Source organism: Oryctolagus cuniculus, chromosome 1, assembly GCF_051225735.1.
Source record: "Oryctolagus cuniculus isolate XC-2025 breed Fujian yellow rabbit chromosome 1, ASM5122573v1, whole genome shotgun sequence".
Classification (NCBI taxonomy): domain Eukaryota; kingdom Metazoa; phylum Chordata; class Mammalia; order Lagomorpha; family Leporidae; genus Oryctolagus; species Oryctolagus cuniculus.
The window spans coordinates 45,550,889-45,569,148 of NC_142867.1; the positions used below are offsets into that span (position 1 = coordinate 45,550,889).

Here is an 18,260-nt window from a genome sequence, read left to right on the forward strand (position 1 = left end):
CTCTCTTTCTATGCCTCTCCTTCTCTCTCTGTATAACTCTGACTTTCAAATAAATAAATAAATCTTAAAAAAAGAATAAAAGATAAAGGTATGTACATGAAGGAAATCATCTGATATATCCAGTTAATATATCCAGTTATATCTAGGTAACTAACATGGCATAGGCCATAGCTCAAAAGTTGGAAGTCCCTACAGAGCCTACAGAACAATTGAAAGCCTCAATTTTTAGCCTTGTCAAGGCTCAGTCAGTCAACCACAAATCTTCAAAAATTATACCTTCCTGAAAAATAGTCCTTGTACTACCAGCTGGTCACACACCTTTACTTCATCCCCTGCAATACCTTTCATACCATGTGCTAGGAGATGATGGGTGGGGTGACAAAGAGTCATCTGGAGATTTCAGTTCCTTCTCAGACCCTTGCCCATTCCTGCTTTCCTCAATCCATACGCACAGAAGTTGCTGAGGAGTCACTCCTCAGGTGTGCCCAGAGGCTCGGACAGACCATCACTCTTCCTGATAGGAGGGAGCTGACTGCCTCCTGCCAGAGAATGATGTACTCCTCCAGCAGTTGTCAGGCAGAAGAACGGAAGATTGTCCAGTTGTGTCAGGGAAAGTGAATGATTTCAAGGCTGTTGCAATCGGGAGCTGTCACGTTGCCACCTTGTATTCAGCTGCATAGTCAACTGCTCTACACTTCTCCACTGGAAACAGGCTGTTTCCTAACAATACATGCAAGGTAATCTGCAGACAAAGCTGCAGACAGAGTACATCATGTCTGTACTAATTGTCTTTCCAGTATAAATGGAGGTCTAAAGCATAATCAAGGAAAAAGAAGTTGACAGTGTGTGTTTTCTTTGGAGGAATCCAAACTTGTGTGTGTGTTTGTGTTAATATGAACCATTTCAAACAATTTGTTAAAACTACTTAAACAGAAGAATCAGCTATATACTTCATTTTAAAAAGGGGTTTCTCTCCCTCATATGAGTGGAGAAACTTAAAAACCAAATTTATAACAAAAGAGAAATGCATAAGTTATAAATCAACTCAAAAGAATTTACTAGAGTCATTAAGAGTGATAAATATGGCCAGCACCATGGCTCAATAGGCTAATCCTCTGCCTTGCGGCGCCAGCACACTGGGTTCTAGTCCCGGTCGGGGCGCTGGATTCTGTCCCGGTTGCCCCTCTTCCAGGCCAGCTCTCTGCTGTGGCCCGGGAGTGCATTAGAGGATGGCCCAAGTCCTTGGGCCCTGCACCCCATGGGAGACCAGGAGAAGCACCTGGCTCCTGCCTTCAGATCAGCGCGGTGTGCCGGCCGCAGCATACCGGCCACGGCGGCCATTGGAGGGTGAACCAACGGCAAAGGAAGACCTTTCTCTCTGTCTCTCTCTCTCACTATCCACTCTGCCTGTCAAAAAAAAAAAAAAAGAGAGAGTGATAAATATGCATATTATGAAACACAAGAAAGTATATTCAAAATAATTTTACTGGAATGTAAAATTATTTATGTACTATGGAGATAATGATGCAAAAATTTAATTTAATGTTAGTAAATATCACAAGAGGCTAGAGAGAAATGGAAATCACTGTATTTAGGTGAAGAGGCAGAAGCAATTTTCTATAAGGCTGTTTTACTAATAAACTGAAAAATTTTTGGAATCATTTATCGTGCTTTTCATTTTTAAATAATTTAACTGTGTCAGAGAGGAGCTCTCAATTTGAAAGTTTTCTTTTTGGTGTTCAATGTGACAGAAAATGATCTCTAATGAACAGTAAGCCCATAAGCAATGTTTATTAAGTTTATGAATGAATGAAGGATGGAACAATCCAAAAGATCAACTTCCTATCCCACCTAATCTCCCACAACCATCATTGCTCTTGGTAGTGAGGAAGCCCAGCATTTGAGATCCTCCAGTATCAGCTAATGCAGGGTAACTCAAAGCACATGTGGCAAAATGGGGTTATGGTGTCCTAGGTCATGTAGCCCCACGAGGACCTCTCCAAATGCCAAGGAAGGTCTGGTGGTGACCTCTTCCCAGCAGCCCTGCCAATTCACTCCAAGAGGCAGTCCTCACAGGGGCAGTCCAAACTGGATAAAGACATTGCAACATGAAGAGAATTTTTTTTAAAGCCCTCATGCAGGAAATTTAGCCACGAGGAAACATCAGACAAATTCAAATTGAAGAACATTCCACAAAATAACTGCTCTCTGAAATGTCAAAGTCACAAAAAATAAAGGCTGAGAATCAGTTGCAGATTAAAAAAGATCAAAGGAACCTAAAAACTAAGTATAAGATGGGATCCTGTTTTGGATTCTGTGGCAGGAATAAAAAAACATATTGGACATTTTTGGGGAAAATTTGAATAAGAGATATCAATTAAGAAATATTATTGTATGAGTGCCCAATTTCCTGATTTTGATATTTGGATCATGACTGTCATTTTCCTGGGAAATAGACTCTAATGTACTTAGGGATAGAGGATCATATTATTGCATCTTATTCTCAAGGTGTTCAAAATAATTAGCTTGTGAATGCATATGTATGCACATATATAAATATGCACACATTAATATTTAGGAAGAGAGGAAGCAGAATCTGAGCAAACAGCATATGATTGATCTTTGTATCATTCTTGTAACTTTTCTAAGAATGGTTTAAAACCATTTTAAAGTAACAAGTTTTAAAAATAGTGTTAAAAATCCCCCAAAAGATCTGTAAAGGATAAACTGAAAATATAGGCAAAACTATATGATCTACTGGCCAGTAGGTACTAACAGTACTTTCCTGTCACATGCCTGGTGGCAACAGTGAATCAAACAAAAAGTCAATGAATGAATGAATGAATGAATAGATGAGTAAAAACATATTGCACAGAGATGTTGATAAGACATCATAAACTCATAAATGGTATTATCACATTCCTACCTTGTACAACTGTACAAGAGGAGTTATATTGCCATGTGCCAGAAAATAGTCAGAATCTTGGCAAAGAAAATGCTGCTGAAATATGAGGTAAAGTTTGGGTGGACTGGCTCACACAAACAAGCAGGGAGGATACAGTGACCGTAGCTTCAATGTGGTGTCACCCAAGTCAGTGAAATAAAGTGTCAAAGCTAACGTGAGTACAGTGAACTCCTTGCTTTCTGCTGTAGTGAGGAAACTGAATCTTCTGATATGTACATCATTCTGTTTAATGAAGTTTCCTTCTCACAAGCAAGTATCTCACCAACTACAATGTGGGCACCATCATGCTGATTATAGGGGTAAGCCCAAGAAATTTTATATGGCCAAGCCCTTGCCTTCAAGTCCAATGCCTGACAGATAGATAGACAACATGCATGCATAAATTCTATATTTTAATGAATTACATGCAATTCTGTATGGAATCAGCAGAGGAAAAAGAATTCTTCCTGTCATAGTCAAAAAAGACTTCCCAAAGAAGAGTACTCTACAATTGAGTTTTTTTTTTTTTGGGGGGGGGGGGCGGTGTACAGGTTAGAGTGGACAGTGAGAGAGAGAGACAGAGAGAAAGGTCTTCCTTTGCCGTTGGTTCACTCTCCAATGGCCGCCCCGGCCGGCGCACCGCGTTGATCCGATGGCAGGAGCCAGGTACTTATCCTGGTCTCCCATGGGGTGCAGGGCCCAAGCACTTGGGCCATCCTCCACTGCACTCCCAGGCCACAGCAGAGAGCTGGCCTGGAAGAGGGGCAACCGGGACAGAATCCGGCGCCTGGACCGGGACTAGAACCTGGGGTGCCCGCGCCGCAAGGCGGAGGATTAGCCTAGTGAGCCGCATGAAGAATTGAATGGAGTTGACATAGCAGACAAAACAGCCAGCATTTACACAGCATTTAATGTGTGCCAAGCCTTGTACCAAGGGATTTCAAAGTGTTAAGTCACTCTTTCCTCACAACACCACCAGCAGGAGGGTGTTCTTGGCTCAGCAAGGTTAAAGAACTTGTCTGTGTGGTTAACCAGCTTGCAAGTGACTGAGCTGGGATTTGAACCCAGACCCCACATCTGTGTAACTGACCTCTTTCTTGTTTTGACTCTTCAATCAGCAGAGAAGGCATCTCTTACCACAGAAACCCCACCCAAGACATAATTTCTCAACAAGTTAAACTATAGGAAGACAAACACAGTAAATGCTTTCAGAACAATGAAATATTTGTTACAATCTTCCTTAGATGACTCTGAAAAATACTTCAGATCTGGTAGTTTTTATCCACATGTCACATACACAGGTGTCTTTTTATTTTCTATCAGATAAAAGTGAAAACCTGATTTGTTCAAATAAATTAAAACTCACAACTTGATTTAAGGAAGGAAAAGGAGAAAGTTCATGGGCCAAAGCATGTGGCCAATATTGGTTCTCTCTCCACAATCGCCTTGTTTTCTTCTAGACTCACAACCATACTGTTTCCCAGCCTCCCTTGAACTTGGATGTGACCATGAAATGTGAGTGGAAGGGATGTGCCCCACTTCTGGGCCTCACCTCCCCACCAAAAGAATTTTCTCATGCAAAGAATTTCCTCAAGCATCTTCCACACCTCTCTCTCTCTCTCTCTCTCTCTCTCTCTCTCTCTCTTTCTCTCTCTCTTTCTCTTTTTCTCTCTCTCTTTCTCTCTCTCTTTCTCTCTCTCTTTCTCTCTCTCTCTCTCTCTTTCTCTCTCTTTCTCTTTCTCTCTTTCTCTTTCTCTTTCTTTCTTTCTCTGTTTCCATGTCAGCTGATTGGAGAAGCGACTGAGGGGTAAGAGCTGGGAAGAGCAACAAGGCATAGAATTCTGCACCCCAAATGATGACCTGAAGGCCACCTGTCAACTAGATACAACCAACCAGACTCAACATGCCCTAAAATGCAAATTCTGTTATGTTAAGCCATTGAAATTGAAAGACTTTTCTTTAAGTGTGGCTAACACAATTCACCCTAACAAATACACTGAAAAATTAAAAGATAAATCATTGGGGCTGGCTCTGTGGCATGACAGGTAAAACCACCACCTGCAGTGCCGGCATCACATAGGGGTGCCAGTTCAAGTCCCAGCTGCTCCACTTCCAATCCAGCTCTCTGCTATGGCCTGGGAAGCCAGAAGAAGATGGCCCAAGTCCTTGGGAACCTGCACCTATGTGGGAGACCTGAAGAAAGTTCCTGGCTCCTGGCTTCGGATCGGCACAGCTCCGGCCATTGCAGCCATCTGGGGAATGAACCAGCGGATGGAAGACCTCTCTGTCTCTCTCTCTGCCTCTGCCTCTCTGTAACTCTGCCTTTCATATAAATAAATATTGTGTTTTTCATGTCCACAAAGTCAGGAGGTATCCGAGATAATGTGTATGGCAAAGAAAAAAACTTGGGACTAAACAGACTTGGGTGCATATTCCAATTCTGCATTTTAATAGCTCTGCAAGTTTTTAATGCTTCTGAATCTCGACTTCCTCATTTTAAAAAAGGAGATATTACTGCTAACTGGAAGGATTATGGTGAGGATGAGCTGAAATACATTTAACTCCTTTGCTACACAGTAAGTGCTGGGTTCTGTAAACCTAACAGGGTACCTGAGAATGCAGAACTGTATAGGTCACATGACCCACTTAAACTCAAGTGCTGTGACTCCCACCAAGCAAATTCATTGAGATGGAATTATCAGTATCTTAGACACCTTCTTAGGCTTTGGGATAAAGTTTTTTTTTTTTTTTCCTAATGACAACATTGTCACAAAGTATCTTTAGGGGTGTCATATTTCAATCTTAAAATATAAGAACTTAGTATCTGTTCTGTCTTCAGTTTCCAAAACTTTGAAAATTTTAATCTTGCTTCTTTTCACTTTCCATAAATTGAAAAGTTACAAGTAAGAATGTAACAGAAAAGAAAGAAATGGAGTTAACATTATTGATTTCTGTTGCTGTTTAGCCTTATTTTACAGAGTGAACTGATGGTCCACGTAGACACCAATCTTTGGAATTCTGCACAAAGTATATTTCATATGACAGACTAAAATTACACAATTTTTATTATTTTAATGTGTCATTCTTTAGCTTCTTTTAATATTTTCACAATTTTTTCAATGTAAATCACTCAAAGTTCTAAGTAAACAATTTTATATCCTTCAAAAACAATTCTTTGCATTTACAAAAGTTTTGCTTTTGTGATTCATCATAAACTCTCATTAGATGGACTCAGGAAAAAGAGGTAGAAAAACATAACTGATGATATTTTATCTGTGGACAGAATTCATCTTACAAAAAAAGTAAAAAGAAGCCATTGCTGAGCACCAAATACCTTTTGTGTGAGCAACACATGACAGCCCCATTCCTTTACCTCGTCCAGCATCAGGCACTTTCCTAGCCCCCACTTGAGACATTTAACTGGATTTAGCCAACATATAGAAAAGATTTTTGAGAAAATGAAAATGTCAGCAGAGAGCAGAGGCTCTTATTTTAGGCTGCTATTTCAGACTGGCCTTACACATCTTCCTTCTGCATATTACTTTTTACATACCCCAACTGCCCATATGTTAGTTTCTTACTGATCTCTGAGACCCTTCCCATTTGAAGGGCCCATCTGGACACATTCTCCAGCCCCTTCAGCAGGCGACACTGTAACCACCCTACTCCCACCAGGCTCTCTAAGACTCTGCTCCTTTCCAGGACTGCCTTTCCCAACCTCCCTACCAGAGGGATTCGGCTTTTCTGCCACCCCTGGGCCCAGTATGTTTGGTATGCCTGCACTTCCTGACTGCTACTTCTGTTTTCTCCTGGGTCTGGAGGAAAGCAAACCTTCACTGTGCGATCCCTATGCCTGCTCAGTCCTCACCTAACAAATTCCCTGACCTTCTAATATAAAGTAGCTCCACTTGGCCAATTAGCTCATTTTACCCCTTTTAAAGCAGATGACTCACGGCCGGCACCTCGGCTCACTAGGCGAATCCTCTGCCTGCGACGCCGGCACCCCGGGTTCTAGTCCCAGTTGGGGCGCTGGATTCTGTCCCGGTTGCTCCTCTTCCAGGCCAGCTCTCTGCTGTGGCCCAGGAGTGCAGTGGAGGGAGGGTGGCCCAGGTCCTTGGGCCCTGCACCCGCATGGGAGACCAGGAGGAAGCACCTGGTTCGTGGCTTCAGATCAGCGCAATGTGCTGGCCGTAGTGGCCATTTTGGGGGTGAACCAGCAGAAAAAGGAAGACCTTTCTCTCTGTCTCTCAGTAACTCTGCCTGTCAAAAAAAAAATTAAAAAAAAAAAGCAGGTGACTGTCAAATTAGATCTTTTCTGGTCATCTCCTACCACCAGGCTGTAAGGACTCTGAAGGCAGACCTTGTCTGTCTGTATCAAGTTGGCATTTCTAGTGTCTGGAAGAGTACCTCTCCAAGGTAGGTGCCTTCTCCCATACCGAAAGCATGCAAGAGTGAAGAAATGAATGAAAACTTCCTGGCACTCCCTTCAGAATAGGAAGACCATAGTTAGAAAGTTATAAAAGCCCTTTTGCAGCAAAAATTTATAACAAGATGAGCAATTTGCAAAATGAATAATCCAGGCTGAGAAAACAAATAGTCAAAACTGACACATTGCAATATGCCAATCATCCTGAGGAAAATCGTTAATAAAAACAAGTGAAACATGATAACCCTTTTCAAGTGTTTTTGTCCACATCCCCACTTTATTGGATTTATATAAGAAGTCCAAAAGAAAGAACAAAAGGAACTCCTCTTGCCGTTTTTCATCCAGAAAACAGAAAAGGATAACAGGTTTGAATCTGTCAGGCAGATAACTCACTAACAGGAAAATCAGATAGATGTACTTCAAAAAGAGATGGAAAAAATAGTCAGCAATCTGAAAATTAATTATATCAAGTGCATGCCTTTTGATAAGCACAAGATTTAATGCTTAAATTGATTGCATTGTAATCAGCCCAAATTTAGCACATTCCCATAGACTGATGTAAATACATTTATTGTACAAATATCTAAAATTGTATTCTTTCTTTTGACTGAAGAAAATGTGATTCCCACTTATGTTTCTGAGACTTTGAGCTCACTTGCTGCCTATTAAGTTTTTTTTGAGAGAATTATAGGAATTTTGCATGCCATTACTATCAGTATTTTAAAGTATAAGTATCTCATTTATAATACAATACTATGCAAAATTAAACACCTAGTCAAACATAAAACCTACTTGAAAGGAATGAGCAAAGCAAAGAGTAACCGACACTCCCTGTAAAACTCAGTCACTAAATCAAGAGCCCATCTTAGGAATTTTCTTCACAAAGCACAACCTCTCTTTATTCATGACTTCAGTCAAGAATACCCTTGCTAGCAAGTGTCCTGTCTGCTTAAAAGACCGGTCAATATTCTATGAAGAACTTGATTTCCCCATTAATAGATAAAGCCCTCAGGGCTTAACACAAAGCAATGTGGTGGTTCAACAACAGTACTTATGAAGGAATATTGGATTTTTATTTACTTGGATGAAGACAGGCCTCTGAAGGGACTCCACGGTACTTTTCCCAATTATATAGAAGAATGAATTTCCAATGTAAATCATGTGAATCGACATGTATTATGCTCCTATCCAATAACACCATATGAAGGCCAAATGAAGAGGTTTATCTTGGGCTTTGCCTAGAATTGAAGAAACGGTCCTGTGCTCTCTCTGAAGAGGAAAGTTGTAATGACCTTCCTTTGCTAGACAGAGCCTCATCCTCACTGCCTTTTAGCCGGCAATAATGAATGTCAAGGTTCTCCCTAGAGAATGTTTCCTACACTGAACATAACCTAATTCCCATCTGACTTCTCCTCACTAACGTGGCAAGGGTTACCTTGCATATAAAGCTACAGGCAAGCTCTATGACCATATGTTGAAAGGAGCATAACATATTCTCAACTTTCAGACTCATAAGACAAAAGTGAGAATAATAAAGTTCTTGATAGGAACTAGAGAAAAAAATAGCAGCTACATGATATCACTAGCATTATTCTTGGCACCCAAAATATTAGCATTCTATACATAGGTCATTGCACACTAGACAAGTTCCTCAAATGTGATATGGTATTTTGCCAGCTGTGTACACTGATGAGTTACTTGTTGAATTTCCATGTCAGATTTGCCTGGTTGTTGTTAATTATTTGTTAACATGAAATACAAGCACACAGGACTTGTATCAGAAGGACATGAAAGGAATATCCCAAAGAGGAACTCTGCAGTCTCCTCCTACCAATCTGTTTAACCAAATCCAGATGACTCCTAACAAATGACAAGATTTAAAAAGGCACCTCTGGCATTATACAGGAGCAAACAGACTCTAATGGGGAGAGGAACTATTGGATGAATACAGCATGTCCCAAACATGTTTAAATTGAATTCTAAGCTAAATCCATGCAGAGCACAGGAAGACAGACTACAGCAAAGCTCAGCAGGTTTCCAAACTGTTCCTTTGCAGCTGGCAGTAGAATACACACAAATGCAAACAAAACAGAGGAGGTAAAGTTGAAAACTGGAAGGAGATGTCTGCTATGATCAGTGACAAGACAGCAACATTCAAATGAACTAGCAAACACTGCAGGAGAGACTTTAGAACCAGAACATGCAAAGAGAGGAGAGAGAAATCTTCACAGAAACCAAGACTATGCGTGACCTGCTTCATCCACTTAGAAAACACTTGCCAAATCCATGATTTTTCTTACCTAGCAACTAAATTTACTATTTCTTTTTTCTTTCTACGTCTAGATCTTCAACCATACCATGGGTGCTTTCCCTTCTTAATCGTATTTTATGACTCTAACATCTCTCCCTTACTACTTCTTATTCAATCTTGCAAGATGTTTCTGATTTGTGGGTAAGAGTCAAATAACCAGCTTATGTAAGTTTTTCCTGTTCAGCATTTTCATCTGTGATTTAGTGTAATAGGAGGTGGGCTTCTTGAATCTGCAAGAAAATTTGAAGCTGAAGTGGTGATTTCAATCATAGCAGATTTAGTACAGCAATATAGGATTAAAAGAGATACTAATAGGCAAAAATTAAAATCGAATCAAGAAAGATGAAATCTAATATGGAAGAATGAAAAGTTCCATGTTTGGAGAAAATTTGTTTCTCAAAGAATGTGAGATCTAAGTGTGAACGGTAATAAATATTGAAAAAAACAATCATTTTGGTCAACAGTGAGCTAAAATAAGACTGTCAAAGGGTTCTTGTGATCTTGAACTGTGCCATGAGAGGAAGATAATTATCTTATCCTAATCTGAGTCAGTCTGCCCAGAGATAATCACTTTTAGTCCTATGAAGTTAGGTGATAAACAGACATACTTCAGACAGAATCAAGCAAGATTATGAGGGTTTGTGAGCCAAATCACATGATGAGTAGTTGAAGGAAAAGAAATGTTCAGTCTGATGAAATAAGAAAGGTCATGATAATATCATCAAATATTTGGAGGACTGTGATGGTAAATACTTTGGTGCCTGCCACCCATGTAAGAGACCCAGATGGACTTCTGGGATCCTGCCTTTGGCTTTGGCCAGCCCTGGCTGTTGTGGGCAGCTGGGGTAGTAAACCAGTGAATGGAAGATCTGTCTCTCCATTTCTCTTTCAGTCTGTCTGCCTTTCAAACAAACAGAAAATAAGCAAACTTTTTTTAAAGTCAAATATTCAATCAGTGGATTACAAAAACAGTATGAAATAGAGAAATATCATGGAGTTAGAATCAGATAAGACACCACCTATGACACATGCATCACACATGGGTGCATGTGCATGTCCCGTTGCTCTGCTTCCAATCCAGCTCTCTGCTAGTGTGCCTGGGAAAGCAGCAGCAGAGGACCCAAGTACTTGAAACTCTGCACCCATGTGGGAGACAAGGATGGAGCTCTTGGCTCCTGGCTTTGGCCTCGCCAAGCCGTGGGCCTTTGCAACCACTTGGGAAGTAAACCAGTGAATGGAAGACCTCTGTTTCCGTGCCTCTCCCTCTCTCTCTCTGTAGCTCTGTCTTTCAAATATATCAATAAATCTTCAAAAAAAAAAAAAAATACTCAGTACATAGATTTGCCATGAACATCAAACATATTCCCTCTAAAAGTAATTTGTGAAGTCTAAAATGCTTTTTACAAGTGGAACATTATTAATGTTATCAGGTAAGATTGAATAACCTAAAAGACACTTTAATTTGAAATATTTTCAGATAAGTTACCAAAAACCTCTCATCTAAGACACCTGGCTCAATTGGATAGCTCATAGTACCCATTCTTTACTGTGCAATTTCTATAAAAGAGGAGCTTAAGGGCTGCAATCTGATGGGAAAGAAAGCAACATATGAACCTCCAGAATCACTCCCTGGATGGTACTGATGATGGGACATTGAGGTCATGGTCATTGGTCCCATCTTTTCTAGAGGTTCAGACAAAATGTACTTCTCACAGCAATCAATTATACCCCATGCTGGCTGCCTCCAAAATATTTGCTGATGCTCTCATGAGTGGGTGATAATTTACTGCAAACTCATTTTGTTCTTCACCTAGATGCACATTTAAATGAAGGCCCTAGTAATAATAAATCAAAAGTCTGCTGCCTGTATAAAATGCACTTGGAAATCAGGATTCTCAGGGTCAGAAAGGACACCAAAGTTCTTCTGATCCAACCTCCATCTGCTACTTGTTATATTAATATATGAGCATCCAGAAGCCATCTGTTATGCAGTGGGCAAGTGTAACATCCTCACGTAACAGTTGAAAGCTTCCCAGAACAAATGGATGTCCCCCCAAAGGCTTGATGATTGACCATTTCCAAACAACCCATGTGAAATATATCAAGGTCCAGCAGTCATGGTAAGAAACAAGGGAAATAATTTGCTCTCTCTCCATGAAGTCTTTAGCCACAGATTCTCTCTCTCCTCCTCTCTCCTCTCCTCTCCTTTCCTCTCCTCTCCTCTCCTTTCCTTTTCTCTCTCTCTCTCTCTCTCTCTCTCTCTCTCTCGATCACACACACATACATACATATCCTTGCCCCAAACGTTTATTGGCAACACTAAGATTCAGGTAAGCAAGGATCCATATTCCTTGACCTTTTGACTTTTTTAGGACTTTGGAAATCATGATAAGGACCCTCATCAATTCCTAAACTTGGCATAACAATAGGATGACCTTGTGATCTTTCCAAAAAATGCAAATTCCTAACCACTCATAAAATCAGACTTGTAAATGCCAGTCTTGCCTTAGAAAAGATTCTTTTATGAAAGTCTGATTTAGCATTATCTGCCTTCAAGTAGCAGAGTCAGGCTTGACTGAGGCTCCTGCCCTAGCAACAAGTCATAGCAGCACTGCAGCCAAGCGAGCCTACTATGGAAGTAACAGGATTCTGCTTAGGGCATCTCCAGAGCACAGTGAGAGGCACAGAGCATTCACTGCTGCAGGAACGTGTCTAAAGCTATTTCTATTTGAATAAAAGATAAAGTAGCACAAAAAAATCCTTGAGCATCCTCTCTTTTTGTGAAACACATAAAGAAATGAAGAGTTCTCCATGACCCACTAATAATAGTTGTGTGGATGATTTATGGAGTTATAGAGACATACATACAGATGATAGATGATTGATAGATAATCACCTGTAGATTTTTTTGACAAGAATAGTATTGGGGTGGTGTTTGGCATGGCAGTTAAGTCACCACTTGAGACTCCCATATTGTAATGCCTGGTTTAATTCCCAACTACTTCCAACTTCCTGCTAATGCACACTCTAAAAGGCAGCAGATGATGGCTCAAAGACTTGGTTCCCATCCAATCCTGTGGAATACCTGAATGGAATTCCAGGCTCCTGCCTTTGACTTGGTCCAGCCCTAGCTGTTGTGAACATTTGGGGAGTGAACCAGTGGATGGAAGATTTCTGTCCATCTCACTGTCTCTGTGCCTATCAAAGAAAATGGAAATAAATAATAAGTTTTCAAAAAATTTAAACTGTTATATCCATGGCCTTGAGAGCTTCATATAATGTTTTTGAACAGCAATAAGTAGCTTATAATTTAGTTTTAAATATTGGGACACACTATAAAGAAATATAGAGTAGGATGCACTGCATCTTCTCCATTTGTTCCTTTTGGATACATTCTTCACCCTTTTTTGGTTTGCTCTGTGCCCAGGAGACTGATCTTGAAGTCTCTAGCAACAAGTTCCTCCCTTGTTTGGTTAGGTCAATCTCAGCCAAAGGGAAGCAACAACATAGGGGGCAGGAAGTGATGGAGGTTGGAGGATTCATTAATGAACATGTGAAAAGCCTAGCACAGTAGTTGGCACATGGAATTCACTGATCAGTGGCAGCTGCTCCTAGTAACAATGGAAAAAAGGGTGGAGAAGTTCCTTACTAAAGAGTACTTTTTGCATTTTTTCCTCTCCCAGCTGCCTCTAGTCTTCCCAATATAAATATAAGCTTGACTGTTTTTTCAATAATGTTTACAGAGTGGACAACTTGTGTGCCTTGACTTCTGCTTTGTAGAATGTACACTGAATTATTCAGTTAGTTTGGGGCTCTTTCTTCTAAAAAGTAATTGTCATCTTCTTGAAAGAAATTTTTATTCTTTCATACTATCAGTCCTGTCAGACTTTAGAAGTTCACAATCATTGAAGAAGGGTAAAGCAATTTAGATAAAATTTCCTGTTCTGAAGGAAGACTTTTGTTATTAAATGTGAGGCATTGAATAGTAACTGCCAGCTGTTTAATCAAAAAGTTACTGTTCATTGTGGAAGAAAAATTGGAATTTGGAAAACAATGGGCTACAACTCCAGGCTCAGAAAGTGTCTGATGAAGTTTCAAATCCTTTTAAAACTCCATCTCATCATTTAAACTATAATGGCCCATTTTTGATAAAGCATTTCATGAATGATCATAAGAAAAATCACTGAGATAGCTGAGGTCTCCTACTCATCTTTTTAATTATCCCTTTTCTCCGTGGCCCCTTCATGTTCAGGTTACGACATATAAATTAAAACAGTTCTCAGAGATGTCTCAAATAAACCTATTATTAAGGGACCATAAGTGATTCCTTTAATTCCAAAGACCAAAAGGAATGATAAAACAGAAATTAAGAAGGTGAGGGAATTATAAGAAAGGAAAAAAATACACACTAGTAAAAGAAGTTGTTAAGAATAATGGGGAAAGAATAGATTCAAGAGTCAGAGGCCTCTATTCTAAATTCTAGGCTCCACTACTAAACATGGGACATGGTGTTGGACAAATCACTTCATCTTCCTGGGATTCTTTCCTCACCCCTCCTATAAAGAAAATGATGTCTGTCCTGCTTACCTATTTAAGGCTCAACGAGATAGTGTACAACAGTTGCTTTGATAAGTATTGACCAAAGCTAACATGAAATGGCATAATTACCCATGAGGTAATCTGGTGACCTTTTAATAATCTTGCCATTTTGGGTTCTCCCTGATCAGTGACAACTAACTGAGCACCAAAGGGGAAACCTGTTGAAGTGAAATGGATACTATGAGAAACAGTGACTTGATCAGCCCTTGTCCTGACTGTTGATATACAATTTAATACTTTATCCCTTTTAGTATTTTTTTTTGTTCTAGTACTATTGGTTGAACTCTGTAATTAACACACAATTATTCTTAGGTGTTTAAATTTTAACTGAAAAGTGATCCCTGTTAAATATAAGTGGGAATAAGAGAGGGAGGGGACGTACAATTTGGGACATGCTCAATCGGACTTGCCCCAAATGGTGGAGTTAGAAACGTGCCAGGGGATTCCAATTCAATCCCATCAAGGTGGCATGGACCAATGCCATCTCACTAGTCCAAGTGATCAATTTCAGTTCACCATTGATCACACTGATAGGTCTAAGAGTCAAAGGGATCACACAAACAAGACTAGTGTCTGCTAATACTAACTGATAGAATAAAAAAAGGAGAGAATGATCCAACATGGGAAGTGGGATACACTGCAGACTCATAGAATGGCAGATGTCCTAAACAGCACTCTGGCTTCAGAATCAGCCCTTAAGCCATTTGGATCCAGCTAGAAAGCCCATGAGAGTATTTTAGGCATGGAAAGCCAAGACACTCTGGGGGAAAAAAAATGAAGACTTAAATGAAAGATCTCTGCAAGTGAGATCCCAGTGGAAAGAACGGGGCCATCAAAGAAGCAGGTACCTTTCTCTGAAGGGAGGAGAGAACCTCCACTTTAACTATGACTCTGTCAGAATAAGATCAAAGTCGGCGAACTCAAAAGGCTTCCATAGCCTTGGCAACTCATGACTAGAGCCTAGGGAGATTACTGATGCCATAAACAAGAGTGTCAAATTGTTAAGTCAACAACAGGAGTCACTGTGTACTTACTTCTCATGTGGGATCTGTCTTTAATGTGTTGTCCAATGTGAAGTAATGCTATAACTAGTACTGAAACAGTATTTTACACTTTGTGATTCTGTGTGGGTGCAAACAGATGAAATCTTTACTTAATATATACTAAATCAATCTTCTGTATATAAAGATAATTGAAAATGAATCTTGATGTGAATGGAATGGGAGAGGGAGCGGGAGGTGGGAGGGGTGCGAGTGGGAGGGAAATTATGGGGGGGGGGGAGCCATTGTAATCCATAAACTGTACTTTGGAAATTTATATTTACTAAATAAAAGTTTAAAAAATAATAATAAAAAATAATCTTGCCATTTTGGTTCACAACATACAGGTTGATTTCTGTTATTTACGAAAGTGTCTTGACTCACACAAAAGTGCATAGTATGATTCACCAAAAGTCAAACAACTGCATACTCCAGTGAAGCACTGAAAGAAGACTGGAGATGCCCACTCACCAGGGCATATGGAGGTCACGTATTTTTGAAGGTCAAACTTCTGATCTTGTCACCTCACCTGTTGTCTACCTCAGTTAGATCATATGATAATATTGTCGACTTATGAATTTATGGATAACTTAGAAGCAGGAATCAAGCTTTATTTGCCTTGGCATCCCAGTTCCTAGCACAGAATATATGCTCAGCAAAAGTAGTTTTCACTTCATTTACTTTTGCACTGATGTACTCAAATTGCATCATTCTAATCAGTTCCTACACACAACATCTCCCTATAATTATATTAAGATTGCCTAGTGGATGGACCTCTGTCTCTTACATAGATTAATTACTCAATAGTACTTCCAATACTAGGTTAATGGAAAGGTTGAAATGCAAATTTTTGTTTGAAAAAGGACATTTGAAATAACTGAAGTTATCCCAGTAAATGCCTAGCCACATTTCCATGCATAAAATAAAATATATGTGCACATCCCTTTGATTCTTTAACTCCCCCCATCTTTTTACATAGACTTTATAAACAACTCTTTCAATAATACATAACTGACTTAACATTATCAGGCACCTAATACTAATATGCAAGAAGTATGAGTTAATTTTTTTTAACTTTTATTTAATGAATATAAATTTCCAAAGTACGACTTATGGATTACAATGGCTTCCCCCCGATACCGTCCCTCCCACCCACAACCCTCCCCTTTCCCACTCCCTCTCCCCTTCCATTCACATCAAGATTCATTTTCGATTATCTTAATATACAGAAGATCAGCTTAGTGTACATTAAGTAAGGATTTCAACAGTTTGCTCCCACACAGAAACATAAAGTGAAAAATAATAGATGATTTTTTTAAATGATGATGAAATCAGATCAGACCTATTGTCATGTTTAATCCCAGTGAGAGTCAAGCTGGGAATTGATAATTTCTTCTTTTTTTTTTTTTACAGATCAGTTTAGTATGCATTAAGTAAAGATTTCAACAGTTTGCACCCCCATAGAAACACAAAGTGAAATATATTGTTTGAGTACTCGTTATAGCATTAAATCTCAATGTACAGCACATTAAGGACAGAGATCCTATATGAGGAGTAAGTGCACAGTGACTCCTGTTGTTGACTTTACCAATTGACACTCCTGTCTATGGCATCAGTAATCTCCCTATGCTCCAGTCATGAGTTTCCAAGGCTATGGAAGCCCTCTGAGTTCTCCGACTCTTATCTTGTTTAGACAAGGTCATAGTCAAAGTGGAGGTTCTCTCCTCCCTTCAGAGAAAGGTACCTCCTTCTTTGAAGACCTGTTCTTTCCACTGGGATCTCACTCACAGAGATCTTTTTGCCAGAGTGTCTTGGCTTTCCATGCCTGAAATACTCGTATGAGTTAATTGAATGCATAAGCAAACTACTTGATGAAGTAAGTCTAAGGCCTTAGGATTCTCTCCACATCACCCTACAGAGACACCAGCAATATAGAATTACTTGAGTTCCTGGAAGTTCTCTGCCCCCTCTTGCTTCCATCCTTTGTACATTTGGTCCCTTGGTTTGAGACAACTTCCCAGTACCTCACTTGCTAAATAATACACCAAGACCAACTCAGCTGTCAAACTGGAAAGCTTTTCTCACCCTATGTTTCCTTGAATTTTATTGAAACATGCTACTTTTGTCTTATTTTGTGTTATGTTGCTGTCAAAATGTCTGAGGCCAACATGAATTTCTTTGCTTTGTAGCAGGTATGGTACTTTTGCCTTGAGTTTGGGAATATTTTTCTTTTATTTAAAATATATTACTTTTACAAGGATATATCTCCAAGCTGACTTCACACATCAGTTTTCTAAAATTTATGATGGACCTGCTCAATATGGAGATTTGGGTTTTCTTTCTTTTGTTGTTGTTGCATGGTAATTTTTAACAGCTTTATTAAGATATAATTCATTTATGATACAATTTATACAACTAAGTTATATACTTAAATTTTTGACATATATCTAAGAATTTCTTAGTTGTGATAAAGTATATCACAAGCATTTTCCATTTTAACCATTTTAATTGTATAATTCAGTAGCATTAATTACATTCACAGTATTGTGCAACCATTACCACTAATTCTAAAACTTTTTTATCACCCCAGACAAAAACTTTGTACCCATTAAGTAATATTTCTCCAACTTTCCTCTCTCTAGCCTCATTTATGAGGAGGTAACAGATATGTCCTTAGTTTTACATGGTATGGAAATAAAGTAATGTTTGTAAATCATGAGGTTTGATTTAGAGTAGCTGCTGAAGGAATGATACCTTTTATTTCTTATCCTCAACTATTTCTCCCAGTCCATCCCACCTACTTCACCTAGCTAAATTCACTTCATTGATCAAATAAATAAGAGGTCCCGCAGCCCTTCCAAGCAGACTATCAGAGATCTCTGTTATGCAACTATTGCAAAATACCCTCCTATAACCTTCTAGCTCTGCATGACTTTCTCT

General features: G+C 39.4%; 1 protein-coding gene across 2 annotated transcripts in view; it reads right to left on the bottom strand.

The window, feature by feature from the left end:
* NELL1 (neural EGFL like 1) overlaps positions 1 to 18,260 on the bottom strand; it is a 1,050,155-nt gene that overhangs the window by 854,222 nt on the left and 177,673 nt on the right. The gene's annotated exons all lie outside the window — the stretch shown is intronic.